Source organism: Hypanus sabinus, chromosome 5 (genome assembly GCF_030144855.1).
Source record: "Hypanus sabinus isolate sHypSab1 chromosome 5, sHypSab1.hap1, whole genome shotgun sequence".
Taxonomy (NCBI): domain Eukaryota; kingdom Metazoa; phylum Chordata; class Chondrichthyes; order Myliobatiformes; family Dasyatidae; genus Hypanus; species Hypanus sabinus.
In genome coordinates, this window is record NC_082710.1 from 122,291,901 (window position 1) to 122,314,770 (window position 22,870).

At 40.5% G+C, this 22,870-nt stretch overlaps 1 protein-coding gene across 1 annotated transcript in view; it reads left to right on the plus strand.

Moving 5' to 3' along the window:
- Positions 1-361: 361 nt before the first annotated feature.
- Positions 362-22,870, plus strand: part of slitrk6 (SLIT and NTRK-like family, member 6) — a 39,158-nt gene continuing 16,649 nt past the window's right edge. The window contains exon 1 of the mRNA XM_059970380.1: positions 362-951. The gene's annotated coding sequence lies outside the window, so the exon portion shown is untranslated. The remainder of the gene's footprint in view (positions 952-22,870) is intronic.

The following is a 22,870-nucleotide window of genomic DNA, read 5'->3' on the forward strand; positions in this document are numbered from 1 at the left end:
AAGCACCGTTCCTTGGTAAAGCCGCAATTCTATTCATTTTATTAGTATTACTCTCGCTGTTTGCCGGGCGTTTTTGACATCCGTGTAAATTCATTCCAACATATAGAAACATAAAGCAACACACTACTTTGGATTTCCAGCATCTGCAGGCTTTCTGGTGTTTGTGATATGGAAACAAAGCTCTATGATCTGAACTCACGGACTGAAGACCGGCGAGTTAATTGCTGATGTTAGATTTCGCCACCAAACCCTTTATTTTCAATTCACTATCGTTCCTGTGTCGGAACGGGCGAGAAGTCGGCTGGTAAAATGGGGCTATTGCAGAGAGTAGGAACGGATACCGGCACCTACACGAAATCCTAGGCGGTATCTGGTGACAGCAGGGCTGTGGGGTTGCGGTGCTGTACAAATAGCCTAGTCCCAGGGTGGAGCTCGCAGGCTTTCTGACGAGAGGAACTAAAAAGGGGGCGGAGCTTCCGAGCTGATTCAGAAGTCAAGAAGTCTCCAAGTGAGAACCCTCTGGCAATCTGATTACTTAGAGAACACCGGGGAAGACCAGTTTGCAGCTCCGGTGTGGATTTGCTTCTGTGTCGTTGTACATACACCAACCTTTCTCGTCTTTAGTGACAGAACAGCCTCTGGGAAACCTGTAGCCCGAGTCTGCTACCTAGCAATCTGAACAACAAACATAAATTGTCCCATCTAATGTGACTGAGCTCTCGAACCTTTTTTTTAAACTAACACAGTGCTCGCATGTTTGCTTGGTTCCACGTCGTGTCAGTACAATCCCGGATCAGTTGGAAAACTGACAGTCGAGGTCACGATGAGTCAGTCCACTTTCTTCTCTGAGGGGAAAAAAAATTGAATGAAACTTAACTGACGTTCCTGGTTTTACCTTCTGCATTGCTGATAAACTGGGCAGTTGTGGGACTGACTGCACTGCGCGTGTAGGTGAGTGAATCCTGCGTTGCACTCAAATCCTCCACTGGGGAACTCATTTCGATTTTAAGTGTTTGTGCTCCGGCTTGTTCGCTGCGCGGCATGTCACAGTTTAACCAGGTCGATTCTATTTGTGGGACAGTCAGTCCCTTTGGGCCGCAGGTAAACGACCCTTTAGCATAGCTGTTCCGCACCAACGTGAAACAGATTGTTCGCATTGCTTCACGAAAGCAGAAGCTTGTTGATGTCCGATATAAGTGTTTAATATACAAGGAAATGATGTCCCGGAGACCCTGTTCATATTGATGCCAAGTTTACAATGCGTATTTGATAATTGACTAGCGGTTGAGGAGTTTGAGATCTTTTGCAAAGGAGATCCCGGCAATAAATAGTTTTGATGGTGGAGACTGGGATTTAGTATTCCTTACACAGTACATCTTGCGCAGACTTTACAGCTTGGGAATCCAAGGTATACACTTGATATGATATTATTTGACCTCACACAGAAATAAGCTTATCTTTGAAGAGACTGGCGTGAAAATACTATCACCTGTATTCAGATGTTATAAAACCCTTTTCATGATTCTGCTCTTTGTTGGATTTTGATATATTGGACGTTGCGAGTGAGTTATCGCATTGGATATGAGGCCACCTTCAAAGTGTAGAGCACAGCACGGTTGTCGAAATGCGCTCCGTGCGAGAGATGTGCTCGAGGATGGAGTTCCTCACAGTGGATGCTTGCTCCATGATCGGTTGTAGAAACTTTAGTCCTTTTTCGACAGTTTATCTTAATTGGCTGCTTAGAACTAAACGGTGAATGGATTAAACTGTCTGGATCACGGAAATGAGATTTTATTTTGAAGTCTAAGTAAAACTGCAGAATAGTTTCGAAATGATAGCATCAGTTCCTTGTCAATATATTTAATATTCTCGTGGTCTTGTCGTGAACGAAAACAGATCCACTTGCGTGAATAGAAAATATTGGCAGAATGTTACGCGAGCGGCTACAGGGTGACTTGATGCGAGTGAATGAGCGTCGATTTCTTTGTGTGAATGTTGATTAACGTTTCAGATGCTCCTCATTTAGTCCAGTAGGCGAAGACAAACTGAAACAAACTTAATTAACAGGAATATGACACAACTAAGCGGGGCCGTGTAAGGGAAACATGGTCCATTGGCAGCAGCTTGCATCTATTGCTATAGATGCCCTCGGGAATTTCGATGCCTAATGTAGTCTCCTTTATATTGATACAACGGAACAAATACTTGTATTGTGCCATTTATGTTCGGGTAAAAATGCAGCTGCAATCTCAGATTTCCTCCGACTATCATGTTTTATCCTTGAAATGGGCAGGTCGTTCAAGTCAATGAACGCTGTAGTTCAAAGAACAAGTCAGAGGCTAACTTTCCCACAAAAGGTGCCCCAAAGCCTTTCCATTAACAACAGAGCACCTGACAGGAAAGCAAATGGTTTTCCTCCACTTACCTGGTAGATGAATTCAATATTAGAGAGACCTAACCATCGCCACGGTAGCTGTCCATTACACTGACACTCCATCCAGCACCAAAACATTCACTTCCTTCATCCTAATGCACCAAGTACCTTTCACAAAAGGCACTGTGACATTTCATCAAAGCACCTTCTGCAGTACCTGACAACAATCTGTGAGCATTGCTACTCATAAGAATAAGGACACTTGGCACAATTACCCTGGTCCAGATTCCATCCTAGTCATGATCATCCTGAATTGAAAATATATTGCTGTTCTTTTATAATGTCTGTGAAAATGTTGCCACTCTCAGTATTGTTGTCATTAATGACTCCAGCATTTCAGGAGAGGGCTCACCATTCCCAGGGGGCAATTAATCATAGTCAGTAAAAAGTTGGCCTTCCCAACAATACCAGTCACTTTGACTGATTAAAAAACAGAAATAATTTGGGTATGAACTTTACTTCAGGAAAATAAGGAGGACAGATCAGAAGGATAAACAGATTTTTAAATGAGAGAAATAAGCAAAAATAAGATAACAAATTCAATTTTATAGTTTTTGATAAAGATTTGTTATGTTTATCTCATCTTATATTATTGTCATATGAAAATCTGGTGTTTACTGCAAAACACATATCAGTTTAGCTTGTCTCCAAGCTCAAGATAAAATTATATACTGAGGCCAAGATTCAGATGCAATATAACACCAGCAATTGTATAGAGACAATGCTTTGCAAAACACATTTGCGTAATTAGGCTGACATTATGAACATGGCTAATAAGTACTTTGGGAACCTACCTAATTCATTTGCGTACATTAAATTTAATGATTTTCTAGCACGATCATGAAATAATGTATAGATCTAACAACGTCTTATAAATCTGTGTATTAACATCAAGTTAATATACAGACAGTCACATATCATTGGATCCAAACAATATTTATAAGAAATGCTTGCACTCATGTTTTTTTTAATATTCAAGTGAATGCTACTGTATAATCATGATATGCAAAGAACCGAAACTCTCCACCTGCACAGAGATCCATTACCCTGAGTGCAGTAGAACAAACTTTGATCCACCAACTCTGCTGTGAGTTCTGCAGATGTTGGCATGAGGTGGAGAGCTATGCAGGACTGGAGATATGGTACTATATTCAAGATTGAATGAAATGGTATCCAGCTCACAAGAATGAAGATAACACCCTGAACAATTTACATAAAATAACAAAAACAGGTAGTGGATGTTTTTAAAGGGATTTATCATGATAAATGTGTTGCTTCATGTCCAGGATCAAAAGATCTATTTTATGTTGACTTCTGCTGACAGAGGCGGATGTTAAATAGAATCAACTAAACTGAAAGATTTCTTTAAAAACAGGAATTAACCATTAACTTCTCTCAAAGGAGAGACTATTAAAAATATCAACACCAAGAGTACTGTATGCTATTCCTGTTATTTTTAAAACATTGCAATATCCAATTTGTTGTAGAATATTATGGAATTCTGTTAGTGTGTAAAGAATTCAAAGTTCAAAGTAAATTTATTATCGAGGTATATATATGTTACCATAAACCGCCCTGAGATTCATTTTCTTGTGAGCACAAAAAATACAAAGAAGCATAATGGGATTAACGAAAAATCACACATGCAAATTGGAGCAAACAACCAATGTGCAAACACAAATAAACTGGCAAGTACAATAAGTACATAAATAAATAAATAAGCAAACAGTAAATATCAAGAACACAAGTTGTGGAGATCTTAAAAGTAAGTCAGTAGGTTGTGGAATTAGCTCAGTGTTGGGGGTGAGTAAAATCAATCTCTCTGGTTCAGGAAACTGATGGCGGAGGGATAATAACTGTTCCTGAAAATGGTGGTAGGCTCCTGAATCTCCTTTCTGATGACAGCAGCTTGTCCTAGATGGTGGGATCCTTCATGCTGCTTTCCTGTGATAGCGCTCCTTGTATGTGTGCTCAGCGGTGGGGAGGGCTTTACTTGTGATGGAACGGGCTACACCCACTATCTTTTGTAGGCTTTTCCATTCATGAGAATTGGTGTTCCCATACCAGCCTGTGATGCAACTGGTCAGTATGCTCTCCACCTCACTTCTATAATTTGTCAGCGTTTTAGGTGACGTGTTGAATCTTCGCAAACTTCTAAGAAAGTAGAGATGCCGCTGTGTCTTCTTTGTAATGGTAGTTACATGCTGAACCCAGTACACATCCTCTGAAATGTTAACACTGAGAAATTTAAGGTTGCTGACCCCTTCCACCTCTGATCTCCATAGAAGTGGCTCTTGAACCATTGGTTTCTTCCTCCTTTAGTCAATAATCATCTCTTTCATTTTGCTGATATTGAGTGAGAGGCTGTTGTTGTGGCACAATTCAGACAGATTTTCTGCGCCCCTCCTAGATACTAGTTGATCTCCACATTTGGTGCAGCCCTCAACAGTGGTGCTGTCAGAAAACATAAATATGACATTGGTGCTGTACTTAGCCTCACAGTCATAAGTATAAAAAAGGGATTTGTCTGACCTTTGCATGGAGTATGAACTTTTGTGTACACCTTTTTGTATTAATAAACTGGAACTACCTTAGGGAGTGATTGTTTGATATTGGGGAATTGTAAATCTCCTCAGAAATATTAGCAAGCTGATGGTTGATTGTAGTATTCAAAAAGATTGAGAAGGATGACCTGGAAATTGTCTCTTCCTTAATATACTGTACATTCTGATGATTAGGTAAAGTTAAACATTTCTCTAAATTAGAAGGAAATAGAAGCAATAGAAAATGTGTAGTACCAAATTTATAGTATATTATAAACATGAGAAAGTGGGCAGATGTTGGAAATCCAAACCATCTCACACAAAATGCAGGGGGAGCACAACAGATCAAGAAGCATCCATGGAAATGAATAAACAGTCGATGTTTCAGGCCAAGACCCTACTCAGGACTGTCGAAAAAGGGGGAAGAATCCACAATAAAAAAGTGGGGGGTAGGAGAATGAGGATAACTAGAAGGTGATAGGTGAAGCCAGGTAAGTAGGAAAGGTAAAGGACTGGAGAAGAAGGAATCTGATAAGAGAGGAGAGTGGACCATAGGAAAAAGGGAAGGAGGAAGGGACTCAGGGGAAGTGATAGGCAAGTGAGAAGAAGTAAAAGGCCAGAATGGGGAATCCAAGAAGAGGGAAAGGGAGGGAAAAATACTGGAAGGAGAAACCGATATTCATGCCATCAGGCTGAAGGCTACCCAGACGGAATCTAAGGTGTTAGCAGAGACTCGTATTTGACAGCTGATTAGGGAAGAATACCTGACAGAAGCTGTAAAGGTGATGAAAAGTTCTGTAAAGGTAAATAGAGCTAGGTTAGTGGAACAATCAACTTGATCGTAAATCAGTCAGAGCAATGGGAGGCATTCAAGAATATGCTTCAGGGGATATCACCTGTTTGCAACAAATTCATACAGGATAAAGACACCATTTCTCTGTAAGGTCCAACAGTATGGTCAGATTTGCAACAGACCGGCCAAAATGAAGAGAAAAGAACATTCAAGACAATCAAAGAAATGGTAATACAGAAGAACAAATCTGGCAAGTGTACAAGACCATCTCAAAGGCACTTAATATACTCAAAGCTCAGTGAAATGCACAACTGCACTGCCAAGATCAGGCTGCCCCTCTGAAGTGAACTGCCGGAGAGCAATGGCACTGAAAAGAGACGCAACTGTGATGACAACAGTCACTCTGAGTGAGCTGTAGAAGACAGTGGCTAGAACTGGAGATGAAGTTCATGTCTCCATAATCTCTGAGGCCTTGCACAGGAGGGATATTTAAGGAAGAGTGGCAAGGAAGAAGCCCTGGCTAAAAAAAAACTTGTCCTTGCTTGTAAAGACTTTGCAAAGCATCACTTAGAGGATACTATAAAGATGTGAAAAAAAGGTCTTGTGGTCAGTTGAGACCGAAGTGAAACATTTGGCCTTAACAATAAGCAGTATGTGCGGCATAAAAAGAAACATAGAAACATAGGAAAAAAAACAGCACAATACAGGCCCTTTGGCTCACATTGCTGTGCCGAACATGTACTTACCTTGGAAATTAGTTAGAATTACCCGTAGCCCTCTATTTTTCGAATCTTCATGTACCTGTCCAGGAGTCTATTAAAAGACCGTATTGTATCTGCCTCCACCGCCGTCACCAGCAGCCCATTCCACGCACTCACCACTCTCGGCGTAAAAAACTTACCCCTGATATTTCCTCAGTATCTACTTCCAAGCACCTTAAAACTGTGCCCTCTCATGTTAGCCATTTCAGCCCCGGGGAAAAGCCTCTGACTATCCACATGACCAATGTCTCTCATCATCTTATACACCTCCATCAGATCACCTCTCATCCTTTGCTGCTCCGAGGAGAAAAGGCCAAGTTCACTCAACCTATTCTCATAAGGCATGCTCCCCAATCCAGGTAATGTGTGTAAAATACTATGCATCAGCCAGATGACATATGGGTGAGGGTAGCATCATGCTATGTGAATGCTTTTCAATAGCAGGGACTGAAAATCTGGTCAAGATTGATAGGAAGATGAACTGTTCTAAATACAGAGAGAACCAAGATTAAAAACCTTCTAGTCTCTGCCAGAAAGCTTTAAGAGGGGAGGTAGTTCGTCTTTCAGCAGGACAATGATACAAAGCACACTCTGAGAGCAACCATTGGGGGGGGGGGCGGGCTTCAAATGAATAAATTGATGTCCTAGAGTGTCCCAGTCAGAAACCTGACCATAATCCGATCAAACGTGTCTGGGAAGACTTATGATTGCTGTCCACTGCCACCCCACCAACTAACCTGGCAGAGCTTCAGTAATTTTACAAGGAGGACTGGGCAAATCATGCTCCATCACTTTGTGCAAAGCTAACAGAGACTGACCCAGAGAGGTTACTGGCTGTAATAGCTGTGAGAGTTTGTGCTAACTGGGGTTGGTGGGGGGGGGGGGGTGCGGGCTGGAGTGAAGATGAATACTTTTGAATGGCTGACATCTCGGTTTCTGAATTTTTAGTTTTTCTTATGTTTGACAATCTTTCTTGTTTTTTGGCATCTACATGTGAACAAAAGGAGCATGTGATTCACAAGTAAAGAATCTCAGTTAAATTGATCAAAATCCCTAGTTGTAATAGCCATTTATTTCAACAAAGTCTTGGGGGCTGATTACTTTTACATGGCATTATAATTAGTGGAAACATGAAGGACGTTCCGGCTGAGTTGAGGAATCACAAATTTAAAATAGATATAGATTTCTGTAATCAGAGGGGAGATGGGTGGAAGAGAAAACAACCCAAAGTGCGGAAGTTTGAAATTCACTGCCTGAAAGTGTTGGAGAGACACAAATACAGTGATAAACGTAAAGAGAAATTAAAGGAACAAGTTACACTAAATGGCTGTAAGGGTTAATTATTTGCTGCAAATGTTTGTTGAAACATTTTAAATGTCAGTGCTTGCAGGACAGTAGAACAGTATGGTCAAAATAAAGATTAAAGATAAGCATTACTTGACACACGTACATCCAAGTGTGGCTGTAGAGGACAAGTCATTGGGTATATTTAAGGCAGAGGTTGATAGATCCTTGATTGGTCAGGGCGTGAAGGGAAAAGGGGAGAAGGCAGGAGTCTGGGGCCGAGGGGGAAAATGGATCAACCATGAATGAAATGGCAGAGCAGACTCAATAGGCTAAGTGGACTATTTCAGCTCCTCTATTATATGGCCTTAAAACGGACAGTGAAATGCATCACTTTGTGTCACCGGTCACAAAGTCTGAGGATTGTGCTGGCGGCAGCCCAAAAGCATTGCCATGCTTCTGGCCCCAAAATAGCATGTCCACAACTTGCTGAATCTCACCCTAACTGTACATCAGGTCTCACCAATGCAGAGGAGGATGCATTGTGAGCACCAGATAAAAGACCTCAACAGGTCTGCAGGTGAAATGCTGCCTCACCTCGAAGGAGTGTTTGCATCCCTCTGCAATGATAAGAATTGACAGAGATTGAGGGATTGTTTTGTTGAACACCTCCATTGCATCTGCAAAAAGCAGGATTACCCAAGGCAAAAATTTTAATAATTCTTATTCTCACTCCCTTTCTGACATATCAATCCATAGCCTTCTCATCTGCCACAATGAAGCAGCTCTCAAATTGGAGAAGCAACACTTTATATTCTGTTTGAGTAGCCTCCAACCAGATGGCATAAACATCAATTTGTTCAACTTCTAGTACCTCATTTTTCCTCCTCATCTTTCTCTCTTCCTCAATTCCCCTCTCTGGACTCTAACCTCTTCTACTCATCTGCCTATCACATCCCCCTGATGTTCCTCCTCCTTCCCTTTCTCCCATGGTCCATTCTCCACTCCGATCAAATTCCCTCTTCTCCAGCCCTCCTTTCCCACCTATCACCTCTTAGATTCTTAGAACATAGAATAGTACAGCATAGTACAGGCCCTTTTGCTCACAATGTTGTACCGACCCTTAAACCCTGCCTCCCATATATCCCCCCACATTAAGTTCCTCCACATACCTGTCTAATAGTCTCTTAAATTTCACTAGTGTATCTGCCTCCACCACTGACTCTGGCAGTGCATTCCACACACCAACCACTCTCTGATTAAAAATCCTTCGTCTAATATCCCCCTTGAACTTCCCACCCCTTACCTTAAAACCATGTCCTCTTGTACTGAGCAGTGGTGCCTTGGGTAAGAGGCGCTGGTCCACTCTATCTACTCCTCTTAATATCTTGTACACCTCTATCATGTCTCCTCTCATCCTTCTTCTCTCCAAAGAGTAAAGCCCTAGCTCCCTTAATCTCTGATCATAATGCATACTCTCCAAACCAGGCAGCATCCTGGTAAATCTTCTCTGTACCCTTTCCAATGCTTCCACATCCTTCCTATACTGAGGTGACCAGAACTGGACACAATACTCCAAGTGTGGCCTAACTAGAGTTTTATACAGCTGCATCTTTACCTCGTGACTCTTAAACTCTATCCCTTGACTTTTGAAAACTAACACCCCATAAGCTTTATTAATTGATTCCCTCCTCCCCCACCCACTTGGTTTCACCCATCACCTTCTAGTTCTTATTCTGACAGCTTCTTCTTTCCCTTCCATTCCTGAGGAAGGGTCTCAGCCCGAAATGGCAACTATTTATTCATTTCTATTGATGCTGCCAGACATACTGAGTTACTCCAGCATTTTGTGTGTGTTGCTCTGGATTTCCAGCATCTGCAGAACCTCTTGTGTTTATGACCTATATATGCTTATTTTGAGTGAGAAGGAAACTTTAATAATCAGTTCCTGGATCAATATGAACTGGATGGGCTAATTCAATTTGACTGCACTAATTAGAGTACAATTTCAGAAGATTGATTCCCAGCATCGTTATGCAGAATTGATGCACTTTAGGAATACAATAGAAGTGAAGATCCAGTTATGTTTGTAAAAGATTCACAATGTTCAATACCAATTCAATGATTAGTTCAAAATCTACTTCAAGATCTGGGATGTTCATGATTCTCTCAAATCTATGTCCAATTAAGACCACAAGACCATAAGTTATAGGAACAGTATTAGGCCATTTGGCTTATTGAGTCTACTCCACCACTTCATCATGGCTGATCCATTTAACCTCTCAGCCCCAATCTCTTGCCTTCTCCCCATATCCCTTCATGCCCTGACCAATCAAGAACCTATCAGCCCCTGCCTTAAAGGCTTAGAGTCCACAGCTGCCTGTGGCAACTTCTCTGTGTACTTCTACAGTTTCTGATTTGAATGATTGCTCTATAATCTAATGTGATCCCTATGTCCCCTTGGGTGTTGTTCTGATTGCCATAAAGCTGAAGATTTGGAGATCTTAAAAAAATGTACAAAAACAACTGCAATAATTATTCCAATATATATATAGGTGTGTTATGAAGAGTTCACTCTCTATAGGCTGGATAAAAATATGCATTGGTAGTAAATGTCTTAAGTAAGAGACATACACATTATTCTTTAAACATAATGAATAGGTTTGGAAGACCTAATTTCAGGTGAAAACTGATGCAGGATTATAGGGAAACACACAATGCTGTTCTGAAAAAAAATACTTTGCTAAACTATGAGATTAAAGAGTTACTTAAGGGCATTATACTGCTAGAAGTGAGTCTTACAGATCAGAGTCAGGAGGGAAATGGTGTTACAATCCCTTCCCTACTACATATTCAACAACTTACCTCATTAGGGTGGAGAAATGAGCTTTGCTCAACAAAGATCCTTTTACAGTGCACAGAAAAAAACAATAGTCAACATTATTGTTAAGTCCAAATGACAGAGCTACTGAGCAAATGATTGATCTAAAGGTAGGCAGATAGAATCATTTCAACATTCATCCTTGTCATAAAAATTGAGCAAGGACCAACTTTTTCTGGTGAAAATAGTTTTGTGAACATATAGTTCATGCTCAGCAAATTACCTCTGTGCATGTATGCACGTAAAATATCTAATTGACTTCCTCTTTAATTTCTTCTACAGTAAGAAAGCATGTGTTATTTACATCTTCCAGAGGTCAAAAAGAAACGGAATATAAACAAATGCAACACAGGTCTTGTGGCCTTGGAGAGCCAAAGATGCTGGGTCAAACAAAAAGGATGCAAAGGATAACATAACTTACAGGAAACAAAGCTGAACAAGTTTATGTCTACTAAGTGCAAGAATTTAGATTCCAAATTTTGTTGCCAAAGCAGTTTCTTTGACCTGAATAAATAAGGTGCATTTCTCTTTCCACACATGCTGCCTAGCTTCTTGAATTTTTCTGTATTTGTTGTTATTTTATTTCAGATTCCAACCATCAGCAGTTTTTTTTTTCTTACTTTTCATTAGTTTATGGACATCTAATTTCCATATTGTAAGATTTTCATACAGGAGGTTGTTTATTGGCAAAGCAGCCAGTGAAGTTAAGACTTGGAAAAATTTGCCCTGTCCCACTGTCCCAAACATATTTGTAGTTACAGTTCTGTTAGATAAGTGTTTAATATTTACAGGGTGCACTGAAACCCAAAGTAATCAGACTGTTGATTTGAATCTTAATGAGAACGATGTTTACATTACCTGTAAAATTATGGGAGCATGTGTGAAGTTTTTCTGTGAATCAAACAAAAAAGGTCTGTTGGCTGAATGGCCTACTTTGCTTCTAATTACAGTCTTCTGATAGCTGTGGGATTATGTTGGTAGTCTACGTGCCTGAAACTGATCCTCTAATCTCTGCTGTTTTATCATGAGCAAATTCTTAATTAAACCAAGCTCCATTTTCACAAGAGGCAACAGAAATACTGGTATGGAAGCATATTTAGGTTAATTTTTTTCAGAACATTTTGCAGTAATCTTAAAGCATACTGAATTGGATCTTTTCTAATAATTGATGGAAAGAACTTTGCTGGAAATAACAAGAAAATTGAAAGCAAATAAAAAAAAAACCCAAGATGCTCTTTAAACAAAATGCAATGGTGTATGGAGGGATTTAAGGCGGAGGGTTACATGGGAGGCAGGGTTTAAAGGTTGGCACAACTTTGTGGGCAGAAGGGCCTGTACTGTGCTGTATTGCTCTATGTTTTATGTTCAATATTTTGCTCAGATGGTAACCATATAATTTATGCTGTCATAAGGTATTTGGAACTTTACTGCTGCTGTTAATTTAGGTGCTCATTATTCTGGAGATAGTTACTAAATCTCAAATGACTCTTGTTGAGGCCCCCAGAACTTTCTGATGGGATCCTGACAGTCTGAAAGATGGCCTTTTGACTGTATTGGGTGAAAAGAGAGAGCAAAGTTACTTTAATAATAGATAAATAATAGATTTATAACACATTCAACTTATGTAAATTCACTAATACTAATTAGAGTGAAGCCTAACAAAAATAAATGTCTTTACATACTATTTCCATATAGAATGGTGACTGAATTCCAATCACTATTCCAGGTATAAATCCCATTTTAGATGGGGAGACAGGCTTGAAGTGCATCCAGCCCTTCAGTTAAAGAGCCTATGGAACCATTGATTCAAATCAGAGCAGAGTCTTAGTGTATTTACATCTATCTCCTGTGCTTCACATACTTATGCAGTTCTGCATGTGCTGACACTCATTCTGGAGCTAGCTGGTCTTTACAGAGCTGCTGCCTAGGCATTAATATGGTCTAGTCCACAATCCCTATTATCTTGACTTGTCATCTTCAGATCCTGTATATCATGAAGGTTGAGAAGTCTTACGGAATGCTTGTTTTTGTTAGTTCAGGCATTGAGTTCAAAAGTTAAGAGGTTATGTTGCAACTATATAACTTTATAGGTTATGTTGCAAGTTTATATAATCTATAAACTTTATAGATTAGGCGAGATCTGAAGTATTGCATACCGTTCTGGTTGCCCCACAATAGGAAGGATGTTGAGGCTTTGAAGGGGGTGCAGAAGAGGTTTAGCATTTAGGTGCTTGGTTTAGAGGGCATGTGCTATCATGAGAGGCTGGTCAAATTTGGTTTATTTTCTCTGGGGTGGGAGAGACTGAGGGGACATCCGATGGAGGTTTTAAGATACAGGGAGTATCTTTTTTTCATGGTAGAAATGTCTGATACCAGAGAGCATACATTGAAAGTGAGAGGAGGTATTTTAAAAGGGGATATAAGGTATGTTTTTGCTCAGAGAGTGCTGGTTACCTGGAATGTGCAGTCTGGCATGGTGATAGAGGCAAATACTTCAAGGCTTAAGGGATAGTGGCACAGGTAGAAAGGATTAGTTTTTGTTTTTTCTAAATTTACTTTTTAGTTGGTTTGGCACAACATTGTGAGCTGATGGTCCTGTTCCTGAGCTGTACATATGTTCTATGTTCTCTAAAACCAAATAAGTTCACCAATTTGTTTTAGGATCCATATTTATGCATGCACAGGTGAGTATAATTAAGACAGACTAAATAAGTTTTTAAGACTTAGTGGCAATATATATTTTATAATCAATAATGCTCAGAATAAAAGGCACTATTTGAGTCATGGAGTGATACAGCATGCAACAGGACATTCAGCCCATTTTGTCCATGCTTACCTACCATGGTTTCCACCAGGATAGTCCCTTTGTTCATATTTTGTCCACATCCCTCTGTCCCTCATGTGCGCATACATAGCCAAATGTCCTACTCATAAAGTTATTACTATAAGGATAGTTGATGATTGAAAAAGCATTAGAATGCATAATTCATATGTTCTAGGTATTGGGGTAAAGGAATTCTGTTAGTATAGATCAGTTTGTAAAATCCTGGCTATCAGTTCCAATCCAGTGTGACACTGGAAAGTGTTGAACAAGCAGTGGACTTATAAAGTAAATCATTGTCTGAGATGGGCAACAGCAGCAGCAGACCATGAACGTACACTCAGTGAGTGTATCTTCTCCAGCTAAGGCCCTCAGTGCTCAATTTTTTAATTAATATCTGGTCTGTTATCACAGACATACAGTATATTATGAAATGTCTTCTTATTGTGGTAGTCATACAGTGCAAAAGGTAAACATGACTAAAAGATACAAAACTAAATAGTTCAAAAGAAGAATAATGAGGTAGTGTTGATGGATTCAGAGACAATTCAGAAATCTGATGGTGGGAGGGAAGAAGATATTCTCATAACATTGAGGATGGGTTTTCAGGCTCTCGCACCTGCTGCCAAATAGTATTTGTGAGAAGACAGTATGGCCTGGAGGATGAAGGTTTTTAATGATGGATGTTAGCTTCCTGTGACATTACATCCTGAAGTCATCCTCAGTGGTGGGAAGAGGGTTGTGCCCATGGTTGAGCTGGCTATATCTACAACCCTCTTTCATCGTTTGCGATCCTGTACATTGGAACCTTAATAACAGGCTGTGATGCAACCAGTTAGAATGCTCACCACTGTAATCCTATAGAAAATTGTAAGAGTCTTTGTTGACATATTAAATCTTCTCACGCTCCTAATGAAGTAGTACTGCTAGCATACCCTCTTTGCACACCAGTAAACCAGAAATCATTGACACAATTTTTATTATAAATGAAACTTTGGTACACTTTCACTTGTTATAGTTACTATTCTATAGATTTGTTGAGTCTGTCCACGGGGAAATGAATCTTGGGGTTGTATGTGGTGACATATATGTACTTTGAGAAAATTTACTTTGAAATTTGAAGATAACATGTTGGCTGTAAAGCACTTTGAAACATCCTGAAAAGTTTCCTCTCATTTGGCCAATAAGCTAAATGCTTCCATCAATTACAAGCGCAGTCAGATAAATAAATATCTGTAGCACTTGAATTTCCAAGACAGGTAATTTGAATATTATTCTGGTATATTATGTTTTACATTTTTTTAATCATTGATTTTAATTGTACGCTTCCTCACAGTGGGAAGTGTTCCTCTGATATCACTGCATTAAATAAAAACCATGTTGTAAAGACTTACCTTTTTAGTAGTAAGGACACTATGGTGGTTCAACCTTCTTGACTATGTGTAAACTCAGGTTTGATATCATTCCTGTAAGTCATTTTTGCAGTCTTTTCAGTCCCTCAATAATTATAAGCCAAGAACTACTCAGGATATTTTAATTGTCCTCCATGCAAGGCTTATTGCAAATACACCATGCACGTTCCTGCTCTAAAATGAATCCCAAATATGTTTTTTTTATTTTGGCTTGTTGTTAGGTTATGTGATTTGTGCACGTATTCTGAAATCACCACAACTTACCCCAAAAATTAGCAAGTAATATGGAAGTTACTTATGTTTCTTCCTAAATATAATATCTCTTTGCTGGATCTAATTTGCCAATTATGTTATTAAATTCATATAATTCAAGCGTTTAGGTAGAAATACAGTAATTACTGCCACAGAATTGGCCCTTTGTATTTCACTTCAGAGGAGTGAATTTATGTAATTTTAGTGTGGAAACAAAATGATGATTTCTTAGACTTTCTAAGGAGCTTTTCTCCCTTTATCTCAAAATTTTAAGATGCTACTCTAAATATTTATTCTAATGTGCACTAAATGAAAGTGTAATCTTTTTGTTTTGAATATTATCTAGGAAATTCACCGCTGTTGTTAAAACTGCCTTTTCTTTTGGTGTATAGTGCAGATATGATGTATTAACATGAATTCCAGCTGATCTTTGATTCATGGGAAACGTGTAAATTTAAAATACTGCATGCTACTATTAGAATTTGAGACATGAATGAAAAAAAGTCCATGCACCCTGTGAATGAGAAACAAAGCGATTTTCTAATTTTTGGCATATCTTTAAGTTTATAATACTATGCTTATAATTAACTGATGTGCATAATAACATAACTGATACATCGACTTCTCGAACATATGGTCATGCCCTCCACCTTCACCATTCTCCATTCCTGTTTTTTTCTCTCATCTTGTCTCTTTATCTCCTTACCTGCCCATCATCTCCCTCTGGTGCCCTTCTTTCTTCCTTTTCCTCTATGGTCTTCTGCTCTTTCCTATCAGATTCCTCTTTCTCCATCTCTAGCTCTTTCACCCATCTTGACTTCATCCCCTTCCCCAGTCTCACCTATCACCTACGTCCTGGTACTTATTCCTCCTCCTCCCCCACCCCCCCCCCCCCCCCGCCACACCTTCTTACTCAGATTTCTTCCCTTTCATTCCAGTCCTGAAGAAAGATGTTTATTCTTTTCCATCGATGCTGCCTGGCCTGCTGAATTCCTCCAGCATTTTGTGTGTTTTGTATTGATTTCCAGCAGTTGCAGATTTTCTCTTGCTTTTGCATAATACAGATTTGGCTTCAGTGGTGCAAGTGGCTGGTGTGCTAAGTAGCAGAACGATTGTTTATACTGAAAGAAAAAATTACAATACCATCACAGGAGTAGAGGGGAATTTAGAATCCAGGTTTTAAATCACTTCACATTTGTATAAATTTCTGTATTTATCAATTACAAAGCCAATGTACAAAGGTCAGTATCTTAATTTACCATGTTAATATACTCAATGTGATTATTTATTCTTTTAATATCAGGTGGTGACAAAGAGACACTTGGTTTGTACTCTAATTGTGTCATCTGCTAATGAAATTAAATATGAGATTAAATGCTGGAAATCCAAAGCAACACACACAAAATGCTGAGGGAACTCAGCAGGTCAGGCAGCACCTATGGAAATGAATAAGCAGTCGACATTTTGCGCTGAGACCCTTCTTCAGAACTGAGAAGGCAGGGGGAAGATGCCCAGAATAAAAGGGTGGCGGTGAGTGGAAGGAAGGCTAGCTAGAAGGTCAATGGTGAAACCAGGTAGGTGGGAAAGGTCAAGGGCCAGAGAAGAAGGAATCTGATAGAAAGGAGAGTGGATTTTGGAGGGAAAAAAAGAGGAGGAGGGGACCCAGGGGGAAGTGATAGGTAGGTACGAAAAGGTTAAAGGGAATCAGTTAAATGAGAAGGGTTAATTAAAAGGTCATAAATTAAATGTCTGATACAGAGTGTTGTGGCAAATATATTATAATATTCAATACTGTCCAGGTTTTTTGTTTTGTTCAAACAATGGTAGAATAGCTTTCCCAGTTTTCAAAAGACTCAGATGAACCATAAAAAGATTGTCTATGAAAGTAACAACAGGAGGTTTCATATCTTTGACCTAACTGAGCAGAGAATAGACAGACATTTTGCTTACAATAAACAAAGTGCACATCAAGAATGCAAGAGCTCCAGAAAATAGACTCACTTTGCATCACTCATTAGTTTTCAAACAATGCTTCCAATGAAGTAGTTATCACAATGTCAAAATTGAAGCCTACAATTGTTCAATGTAATAGTTCAAACACTATTCCTAGCTTGAAACCTCAATATAATTTTAATCTTCCTTTAAAGTTGTTAATCCTCTAAAAAGTAAACTTCTGTTTACTTTCTAACTCTGTACTGTCCAAACTGGAGATCTATTGTCTATATTTTTCACAGAGAGGTGATGAATTATTGGAACAAGCTGCCAAAAGAGACATCGAAGGCATATTCTATACTGGCATTTAAGTGGGATTAGGACAGGTACTTGGGTAAGAAAGGAAAAGGGTGATACAAGCCTAATGCAAACAAATGGTATTAATGTGCAAACCCCTTTTCCAGAAAAGTTGGGATATTTTCCAAAATGCAATAAAAACAAAAATCTGTGATATGTTAATTCAGGTGTTCCTTTATTTAACTGACAAAAGTACAAAGAAAAGATTTTCAATAGTTTTACTGACCAACTTAATTGTATTTTGTAAATATACACAAATTTAGAATTTGATGGCTACAATACACTCAACAAAAGTTGGGACACAGGCATGTTTACCATTGTATTACATCACCTTTCCTTTTAATAACACTTTTTAATCGTTTTAGAACTGAGGATACTAATTGTAGTAGATTAGCAATTGGAAATTTTGTCCATTCTTGCTTGATATAAGACTTCAGGTTCTCAACAGTTCGTGGTCTCCGTTGTTTGATTCTCCTCTTCATGATGTGCTACACATTTTCAATAGGAGATAGATCTGGACTGGCAGCAGGCCAGTCAAGCACATGCACTCTGTGTCTATAAAGCCACGCTGTTGTAGCCCGTGCAGAATGTAGTATGGCATTGTCCTGCTGAAATAAGCATGGACGTCCCGGGAGGAGATGTCGCCTTGATGGCAACATATGTCTCTAATATCCTAATATATGCCTCAGAGTCAATGGTACCTTCACATACATGCAACTCACCCATGCCGGGGGCTCTGATGCACCCCCATACCATCACAGATGCTGGCTTTTGCACCTTTCGCTGATAACAATCAGAATGGTCATTTTCATCTTTGGCACGGAGAACTCAATGCCCGTTTTTTCCGAAAATTAGCTGAAATGTGGACTCATCTGACCCTCCTTGCGTAATACAGTTTCAAGTTGCATTTCTGGATGCAGTGACGGACTGTGTTAAGTGACAATGGTTTTCTGAAGTACTTCTGAGCCCAGGTGGCTATAATTGTCACAGTAACATGACGGTTACTTAGGCAGTGCTGTCTGAGGGCTCGAAGATCACGGGCATTCAACAGTGGTTTCCGACCTTGCCCTTTATGCACTGAGATGTCTCTGAATTCTCTGAACCTCTTCACAATATTATGTACTGTAGATGTTGAAAGACCTAAATTCTCTGCAATGTTGCATTGAGAACTGTTTCTTTTGAACTGACTAACAATTCTCTCACAAATTTTGGCACAGAAGGGTGAGCCACGACCCATCCTTGCTTGCAAAGACTGAGCCTTTGATGGACGCTACTTTTATACCCAGTCATGATACCTCACCTGCCAACAATTAGCCTGCTTAATGTGGAGTCTTCTAAACCGGTGTTACTTGAATATTCTGTGCACTTTTCAATCTTATTTTAACTCTGTCCCAACTTTTGTTGAGTGTGTTGCAGTCATCAAATTCTAAATTTGTGTATATTTACAAAATACAATTAAGTTGGTCAGTAAAACTATTGAAAATCTTTTCTTTGTACTTCTGTCAGTTAAATAAAGGTTCACATGAATTAACTTGTCACAGATTTTTGTTTTTATTGCATTTTGGAAAATATCCCAACTTTTCTGGAAATGGGGTTTGTACGTTTGGTATGACATGATGGGCTAAAGTGGTCCAATTTTGTACAGTATATTTCAACATTTCTATGACCATCTAATATTAATCTTCATCTGCAGTTTGAATATCATCATATTTTTTCAATAGATGATAATTACTCACCTATTTCACTAGTCAAACTCTAAAGATTTTGCTATCCTTGATAATATGAATTCACTACGAATGTGAAATAGGCAGGATCTGGGACGTCATAGTTTATTGTCTTCAGCTGGTGAGCAGACGTCCCCTTCCCACCATCACTGGTTTATTATTTGTAATATAATACCAAAGCACTTCACACCACATGCCAGCCAGTTACCTCATCCGCCACATCAGAATCTGCACCAAATTACAATGTCCATCCAGATTTTCAGCTGTCAGCTTGCACAATCCGAGGAAGTTAGGCTTAGCTGAAACTTCTTATTGTTCTAATGCACAGTCATGATCATTATAATGTCTATAAATGGGAGTGATGATGCATTCAATTTTTCAATTGCTTCAGTGCATACTGCCATTCCCTGGTGGTCTAGTCCTTTCTAGTCTCTGCTGTTTGTCTGTGAACAGAATTATGTAACTAAAACAAACAACTTTATAAGAATGTTACGATGTTATATATTTATTGTTGTTACTTGAACCTACAACTATTGTTCATTTTGCTTTTCTGAGATCTCTGTTGTTCATGGTTGACCATGGATGTTGTGTCCTACCTGTCTAGGTACATATTTCCAGGGCAGTACCGTAAGGAGAGCATGCTGTTGTCCATGTAGGGAGCTTGCCCTCTCCATGCATCTAATGAACCCCTAGGAATGGCAGAGACCAATACAGTTTGGCACCAACTGTGTCACAGGAGTTGCCAGTCAGTGTGGGGCTGACTTAGGGACTCCAGCTTCAAATTTTTCCCTCGGGGATTATTCCTGAAGCCTTCCACATGAATTGACATTACCGCAAGGCAGTGGAGGTTTGAGATCAGAGCTTTTCTTCTGCTAGTTGAGGTGCCAAGCGTGGCTGATGAGCTCCATCTGCCCGAAGTTACTGGTTTTAAGACACCAGCAATCCACCTTTGTCCCTTCTTCTTTTGGTAGAACCAGTTCTGCTGGGCTTAGCAGCTAAGCCACATGTGACGGTTAGGAGCTGGACTTGGTCGCCTGAGGCTATTTGAGGTGCATGCTGTTAGGAGCACTCAATAAGTAATGGTAGCTTGGCCCCATTACATCCAGCTTTTACTGCATTTCATATATTTGCACCAAATAAAATTTAAATTAATTGTACATGAACTTGAAAGACCAGTACATTTGTTTTAATCTGAATGATCAAGGGCAAAATATTTTTTTTGTTCTGATTTCAGTCTTCAAATTGCTATTTCATGCATTGATTTGAAGAGTTCATTCAATTGTTTTATTGTCACATTCCTGTCACGGTCCGGTCCAAAGTCCGCATTACGGTTCACGGTCTGGTCCGCAGACTCCAGGTCCTCCGACTGTCCTTCGCTTCGGCCTGGACTTGAGCATTTGCAACTGAGGCTCACCTTGGTTTGGTTGGGCTCAAGCATCTGCACCTGATGCTCATCAGTTGGCTGTGAATACAAGGGGCTATGGGATTGAGTGTAGCTTGTGGGGTGGGTCATTGGTCATCCTGTCAGTTTCTGCTTGGAGTAACCACTATTGAAAGGTGAGTTATTTGAGTTATGGATTTGGCTGTTCTGTAGTCTCCCCCAGTCTTCTGGCTGCCTTGAGTCTTGAAGCCATCCCAGACTGAGCTCCTTTCCTGTCCCATGCCACTGCTGGGTAAGCCAGGCCAGATTGCTGTTGCCTTGTGGTTGGTTCTGTCCATTCCTGTTCCTCACCTCTGTTGGGTTGTGCCCTGCATCCTGCCCAGGAGTTCTGTGGCCTACCCAGGAGACTTGCTCCTTACACCCAGTCCCTAGCTGGTTCTGTCCCTTCCTATCCCTTGCCTCTGTTGGGTAAGCCAGGCCAGATTGCTGTTGCCCTGTGGTTGGTTCTGTCCCTTCCTGTTCCTCACCTCTGTTGGGTTGTGCCCTGTGTCCTGCCCAGGCTCCCTGTGTCCTGCCTGTGAGTCCTGCAGCCTGCCCAGGAGGCTAGCTCCTTGTACCTAGTCTCTAGCTGGTTCTGTCCCTTCTTATTCTTCTCCTCCGTTGGGTTGTGCCCTGCATCCTGCCCAGGAGTTCTGTGGCCCACCCAGGAGACTTGCTCCTTGTACCCAGTCCCTAGCTGGTTCTGTCCCTTCCTGTCCCTTGCCTCTGTTGGGTAAGCCAGGCCAGATTGCTGTTGCCTTGTGGTTGGTTCTGTCCATTCCTGTTCCTCACCTCTGTTGGGTTGTGCCCTGCGACCTACCTGGGAGTTCTGTGTCCTGCCTGGGAGTTCCATGCCTTGCCCAGGAGTTCTGCAGCCTGCCCAGGAGGCTAGCTCCTTGTACCTAGTCTCTAGCTGGTTCTGTCCCTTCTTATTCCTCTCCGCCGTTGGGTTGTGCCCTGCGACCTGCCCGGGCCCCTGCCTGGGAGTTCTGTGGACTGCCCAGGAGGCTAGCCTCCTAGAACCTCAAGACAACCAGCCTCAAGCCAAGCCTCAAGACCTCCCAGGACTACAAGATCTCCACGAATGCCACAGTCTCCACAACTTGTCCTGTTCTTTAGCTTTGTCCTGACCTGTTCTTAGTACTTCAGTGTCTGCGTCCTGCATTTGGGCCCAGTCTCCATGCCCCCTTTATGACAATTCCCCTCTTGGGAGCAACCTTACCTCTGTATGTTAGGTCATAATTTTAATCCCCCTTCCGAGACATGTGCATAACCTGAAGGCTGACACTTTGGCACAACTATAATTGGACTTCCCATTGCCTCTGATAGTCTTTTGGATGAGTTGTTAAAGCTCTGGCCCTGCCTGCCATCTGAGGTGAACATAGAATATAAGGAATATAAGAGCATAAGACCCACTATTACATGCAGTGAATTCAGTTCCCTGAGCTTGTTCTACCATCTAGTTAGATCATGACTGATTTGATCTTTGGTCTCAGCTCCACTGCTCTGCTTAACTCTTAATTTCCCTTAATAATCCAAAAGAAAAACTGCCCTGGCCTTGAATGGCTCACTGTTCACAACTCCATGAGGTAGAGAATTCTAAAGACTATTCCTTATCTGAGTGGCTGCAAACCTCTTTAGTTAATAGCTGGCTTTTTGTTCTGAGAAGTTTCCCTATGGTCAACAGGCTCTTCTCTCCAGGGTCACATTGAGTTTCTTGAGATGCATTGCAATTGTACCTATTGGGAAAGGAATGGAGAAAGTGACAGCTTATTGGCTGCTCAGTATCATCTCTGTGAAATAAGGAACTCCAGAAAGTGGTCACTCAATTTGCATTCTTATTCATTGTTGTTGGATTTGGAGGCTTGCCTGCCTCAGAACTTGAGAGCTATGTTGGCTGGAGTCATGACTTCAAGCTTTGGCTCTTGGTAGGGTCACCCATGCCAAACAGGTCAAAGGCTAGATGCCAGACTAAGAGTGGTCCACCAGTCCATCAGCTTCAGGGATTCGGCTCAGAGCTAACAACCTGACTGGTAAAACTATATTTGTTACAGAACCAGCAATGAAGAATTCTACATCTGAATAAAATGGTATTCTTGAGTCTCCTTCCAGAATTTGCAAGACTGCAGTTTTGAAAATGGTGAGGAAGCTGCTGACATGATGATGGAAGCTGTCAAAGTTGGAGGAGCATCATTGCTGCTCTAAATACCAGGGCTGTTACAGGCAGTTCAATCAATTCCCATCATATTCAGTACT